Raw genomic sequence first — 6611 nt, 5'->3', positions numbered from 1 at the left:
ATAGGGGTCCCTACATTTCTTATACATTTGTGTTACCTGGAAAGAATTAAAAGCCCTTCTGAGTCACACCCCATGGTGTGGGATGGAAGCTAGGAGCAAATGTTTTGAAAGATTTCTAGACACTTTTCTTGTGTACCAAACCTTTGGAACCCCTGCCAGCAGCTGGCTGACTTGCCCTAACAAGAGGCTTTGAAACAAAGTAAGAAACTCCAGTTTTGGGAGAATTTAAGAAACACTAATTACAGAGGTAAGTGCACATTGCAGGCCACTTGGTGGCAGCAAACGCTCTGTTTTTAACCACAGTACACAAGACTAATGTGCTGGGCAGGCATCTGAATTTCTATTCCTTTGTGGGAGTCTTTCCTTTTTTTATTTTTTCAATTGTCAAACAATATTTGTCTCATATGAAAAAAGGTGTGGTTTTCTTTTTCTTCTTACAGACTAGATTATGCATAAAGATGAGATCTTGTGGACTCTTTAAAAATTTTGAGAGTTAAACTGTAAAATGTTTGAACTGGAGGATCTTTTTAGAACACATGCTTTTTACATTTTCTTCATTCAGTCTGAATAAACACTTATGTTTTGGGTTATGTTCTGTGTAGCTTTTTATATGTTCAAAATAACTTGTGAATAACTTGGGGTTGGGGCTGGGGCTGGGGATTTAGCTCAGGGGCACAAGTGCTTGCCTGGCAAGCCTGAGGTCATGAGTTCAGTCCCTGGTAACTCCCCAAATTCCCCCAAACCAAAAAGCAACTTACAAAACCTACAAAGCAATCTATCATTTGACAGGAATATCTTTTAATTTTTTGCAGAATTGTTGTCACAATATTTTCCTTATTAAGGAAAGAGGAGTGCTCTCAGAAGTGTAATTTAATAACTGTGTGTAAGTATTGGCATATTTGAATCGAGGAATTTGGGTATGGCTAGTGAAGAACCAGTTATGATGTGATATCTAGGGACTATGCTATTCCTGGTGAAAATGACAGCCTTAGGAAGTGTCAGAACCTTGTTTCAGTCCAAGGCTGGTCACCAACTCACTGTGAAAGCTTGAATAAGACACTTCAATCCAGAGCCATGCTTCCTCATCTGAAAATGATTAGGTTATGTGGAAAGATCCTAGGCCTAGGGTGTTTTTCTTCTCTCTTGAAAAAAATTATTGTTGGCCTGCTCAGTTTGGGGTGGGGGCCTGCAAGGGAGATTTTTGCAGGTCAGGTCCCAAGGCTAAAGAACATGCATGTGCAAACATCAGCAAAAACAACAGGCAGTGTGGAGCAGAGCAGGGAGCTAGAGCACAAAAGTACAGGACAGCTACCTGCATCTTTATTGTCTAATTCTTATACAAGTTGTTATCTCATGTTTACATTCTTATATCGTGTGGTAACCAGAACATGCATATTTACCTGTGCTAAGTCATGGTTACACAACTATCCCACAGCATGCCTGTGCTAGACAAGCAGGGTTATGTCCTCAGGTGTCTTTAGATGCCCTTGAACTTTGAAGCAGTCTGAGTAGTTCCCCAAATTATATATCTGCTAAGTTCCTAAAACGCATTCCTGGGGAATAAAGTAGAAACATAACACCTACTGTAGCAGAGATTTTTCTAAACAGACTTTATACACAGACCTTCCATAACAACTTTCTAAAGGCTATAGATTCAGTGTGTGCTAGTTACTACAGAAAATTTATCCAATTCAAAATCTGGGAGGAAATAGATAGTCTTTCCCTAGTCTGGAGAAGGGCAGCAGTCCTGAGGAGCATGTCTTTGTTCTGTGACCTGGAAAGAGTTGGTTGTTTGTAAGCATTTCACTTTCTCTGTCAAAATGGAGGATGTAGGGAGGGAAGGAAATTAGAACGTTTATTCAAATGTCCTGACCCTTTAGACAGCAGAGCAGAAATGGAGATGGTTCACATAGGAACCTTCACATGAGTTTGCAGTAATTTTAGTTTCAATCTTGTCTTCATTTGTCCTTTGAGATTTGGCTTACAGATTCTTTGAATTTGCTTGTCAATTCTGGGCATGGTTCTGCCTAGAGAGGATCATTGCTGAGGTTGTTGTGATAGGACTTAGGCAAGCTGGGAAGTTAGAGTCAAGCCTAAGTAATTTCAAGATGTATATAAATATTCCATTTCATAATGTGGTGGAAAGCATTAAATATATTGCTCTTGAATGTCAACAGAAAACACTTAACTGAAATTATCCTAACTTGTTTCCATAGACAAAATGCTTGTGTTTTCTCTAAACTATGTACAGTATTGAAATCCTAAACCCCAAGCTTGTGGTATAAGGCTGTGGGTCCATTAGGAATTGATTATGCCATGAATGAGGCTTCATGAAGGAGGTTGTACCCTTATTAACAAGGATGAAGGGAGCTTGTTTGTCCCTTCCATCCTGTGAAGACACAGTAAGATGGAACCATCTGTGGGTCAGAAGGCATCCCTCATCAGACACAGAATCTACTGTGATCTTACACTTTGCAGCATCATAGAACCATGAGAAATAAATTTCTATTATTTATAAACAGCCAGGAATATTTGTAGATTTCTATGTGGAAACTACAAAACACTTCTGAGAGAAATTAAAGGAAGGCTAAGTAAGCAGAGATAAATCATGTTCGTATTTAGAAAACTCGTATTGCTAAGATGCCAAGATCCTCCAAATTAATGTGTAGATGCAATGAAATCTGAACTAAAACCTGAGAGAGTTTTGTGTAGAAATTGACAGGTTGGCTCTGAAATACACACAAATAAATGCAAAGTAAAAGATTGGACAGAGCAGTATTGAAAGGCTTGGCTATCTATCTTTCAGACTTTGGTATCTCCTCAAAAAGTTAAGTATAAAGTTACCATATAGTCTAGCAATTCCACTCCTAGGTATTTGCCCAAGAGAAGTGGAAACACATGTGTACATAAAATCTTTCCATGAACATATGTAGCTGCATTTCCATAATAGGCAAAAGTGGAAACAATCCATTGTCCATTAACAGATGAATGAGTAAAATATGATATACCCACACAATGGAGTAATATTTGGCCATAGAAGGAGTGAAGTGCTGATATATGTTACAATATGGGTGAGCCTAGAAAATGTGCTGAGCATAAGAAATCAGACACAATGTGTATTCCATATTCATGAAATGTTGGAAAGGTTCAAACCACAGAGGCAAAAAATAGATTACCAGAAAATGGGATCTGAGGGGTGGGTGGGGAGAGATGGAAGTGACAGTTGATGGGATAAGATTTTATTTTGGGTGACACAAATGTTCCAGTGTAGTATAGTGATGGTGGATGCACAATTCTGTGAATATACTAAACACCCCCTGTTATGGATTGTGTTTCTAAGTCCCTGCCAAACCTCCAGTGGTAATAGTGGAGCTTTTTAGAGGTGGCTGGATCTAGGGTATGTGGCTGGCATTAGGATGAACGGTGTGTGATTACTAAAGTAACCCACTGATTAGTTTGGCATAGTTATGGGTGTGGATAATGGGAAGGTCCTCCTGGGCATGGGTGGCACCACCCAAAGAGTGGGTATCTTGGAAGGCAAAAAAGCAAGAGACCGGCGGCTTTGGCTGCTGCTTGTTTGAAACATTGCTTTTGTTCTGCCTTCTGCCCACCATGGACTGTTTTCTCCTCTGTGGTGCCTCTCTGCCATGCCACCCTGCCTTGGAGCCAGCCAACTATGCATCAAAACCCCTACAGATTTGGGCTACACTACATTTTTCCACTTTTAACTTTAGGTGTTGGGTATTCTGTGTCAGCATCAAGAAAAGACACCAGTGAATTACATTCTTTAAAAAACAGTAAAAATAAAAAAGACTAATAGGAAACCACATATGAAAAACATTTACAGCTTTCAAGGAGTTGTACACATCTAAGGGTAGACCTAAGCATGTAGTGAGTACACTTGCTGTGCAGTTGATAAAGAAAAAGAGGAATAGAAGAGAAAACTCCAAACACAAAGACCCCCAGGGATAGAGAATGCAAGTACGCTAGTGGTTGTCAGGGGGTGAGGGGCGAGGGCAGGGTGTGATCACAAAATAACAGATGGAGTCTTTGGTCCAGTGATGGAATCGATTATTGTGGTGGTTTCATAAATCTGTACAGGTGTTAAAAATGGCTAGAACAATATATCAAAAGAAAAAGTCATTTTAAAAGTGAAAGTAGAAGGTTGTAGGTATTGACTGGCTCTTTGCAGATGTCACTAGTTTGCAACAGGATGTGATGAATGTGTCACATGGCTGCACGCAGGACGGCAGTTACAGAGGACAAGAAGACCCTGAGCACTTTGCCCTAGGTGGCCACCCAGCAAGGTCCTGCCCTAAGCCAGCTGCTGGAGGGCTTAGAGTCCTGCCTCAGCAGAGAAGAACTTGGAAAGAGCGAGATGGGCAGCCCTAAAATTGTCAGCCATCTGCTGCCTCTGTGTTGCACAGTGCTCAGGGCCTCTCCCAGGAGCAGCCGCCCGCAGCCCCCCGTGCGCCCCGCTCCACTGTCTGGCCAAGCCGCCCTGCCCCTAGTCTCCCCGCCGCCACCGACCTCCCCTCCGTGAGGCTCCAGCCACACGGGCCTGCGGTGTTTTCTTCTCTCTTCTCGGTCGCTGGGTGCACAGGTGGACTGGAGTCCGTTGTTTGGGAAGAGGAGAAAACGCTGGGAAGAATAACACAGAGCACAGACCCCGTGTGATCAGACGTCTCATGGTGTTCCTGGGGCCCAGAGACTGCAATTCGATGGCTACAGCTCAGTCAGAAAAAGAAGGGAAGCAAGATGAGGCGTGTGTCTCAGACGGCTGGCTTGGCCTCAGTGGCCTAAGAGACACCTCAGACCTGCAAAATGCAAACACTGTAAGATGAGCTGTCCTCATGCCACACTCGGCGACATAATGTTTTTGTCATTGATATTTAGTTTTGTACTTTATTTGCTATATGATTTATGCTATAAGAATAATTTCTGTGAGAGATGAATTTACTTATTTTTAAATAAGCCTGGTGATTTCTTTTGAAGGGCAGAATATTTTCAATAGTATGAGACCCTAGCTGTTGATTCTTTGAAGTGTTTCCCGTGCAGTTTGCGTTGTGTTCATGAATTCTCTGTCTACCACTATATGTCACCAAGACTTCTACCTATCTTGTCTTCTAGTAGATTTAATGTTTCTGTTTTAATATTTAAATCTTTGATCCATTCAGCCTTTAGTTTTGTGCATGGTGATATGCATGGATCTAATTTCAGTCTTTGGCATGTGGAAAGCCAATTTTTCCAACACCATTTATTAAAGAGGCTATCCTTCTTCCAGTGAACATGTTTAGCCCCTTTGTCAAATATCAGGTAGTGTCTTTGTAGTTGTGTTTGCATCTTCTGATCTGTTCTATTGATCCTCAGGTCTATTTCTTTGCCAGTGCCATGCTGATTTTATCACTGTATCTTTGTAGTATAGTTTCGATTCAGGAATTGAGTTGCCTCCTGCTTTTCCTTTGTTGCCCAGAATTGCTTTTGCTAGTCTAGGTTTTGTCTGTTTCCAAATGAATTTTGGGAAAGTTTTCTCTAGATCTGTGAGGTATGTTTATGGTATTTTGATTGGGATTTCTTTAAATCTGTATAACAGTTTTGGGAGTATGGCCATTTTCAGAATTTTGGTTCTTCCTAGCCCAGAGCAAGAAATATCCTTCCATTTTCTAATGTCCTCTTCAATCTCCTTTTGTAGCATATCATAATTTTCACCTATGGATCTTTTATATTCTTAGTTGATTCCTAAGTATTTCATTTTTTTAGATGCTATTGTGAAAGGCAATATTTCCATAATTTCTCTCTGTGAGTTTTTTGTTTGTGTACAGAAATGCTATTGATTTTTGAGCATTGACTTTGTATCCAGCTACACAACTGAATTTTCTAGTCTTTTAATGAAGTTTTTTGGGTCTTCTATATACCATGTATCATGTCATCTGCAAATAGCAATCATCTGACTTCTTCCTTTCCTATCTTTATTCCTTTTATTTCTCTCTCTGGTCTGATTGCCCTGGCTAGTATTTCCAGAATTTTATTGAATAGGAGTGGTGATAGTGGACATTCTTCTCTGGTTCCTGATTTTAAAGTGAAAGCTTCCAGTTTTTTTTTTTTTCATTTAGTATAATGTTGGCTGTTGGTCTGTCATAGAGGGCCTTTATAAGATGATGTAGGCAGCATGTATTCTAAGTTTTTGAAGGTTTTTTTTTTATCATGAACATGTGTTGGACTTTATCAAAAGCTTTTTCTGCATCATCGTTTTTGTTTTTGGCTCTGTTGATGTGGTGTATTACATTTATTGATTTGCGTATGTTAAACCATCCCTGCATTCCTGGAATGAATCCCACTTGATTGTGATGTATAATCATGATGATTTGTTGCATTCTACTTGCCAGTATTTTATTGAGAATCTTTGCATTAATGTTCATTAGTGAGACTGGCCTATAATTTTGGTTGAGCCTTTCTCTGGTTTTGGTATTAGAGTAATATTTGTCTCCAAGTACAATTTAAGGAGGATTGCTTCCTTTTCAATTTCTTTGAAGAGTTTAAGGAGTAGTAGCATCAATTGTTCTCTAAATTTCTTATAGAATTTAGCTGTGAATCCATCAGGACCTGGATTT

This window comes from Cavia porcellus, unplaced genomic scaffold, assembly GCF_034190915.1.
Source record: "Cavia porcellus strain 051 isolate PalLab524CR breed Dunkin Hartley unplaced genomic scaffold, mCavPor4.1 scaffold_8, whole genome shotgun sequence".
Lineage (NCBI taxonomy): Eukaryota > Metazoa > Chordata > Mammalia > Rodentia > Caviidae > Cavia > Cavia porcellus.
Note: the sequence above shows the minus strand (reverse complement) of the source record.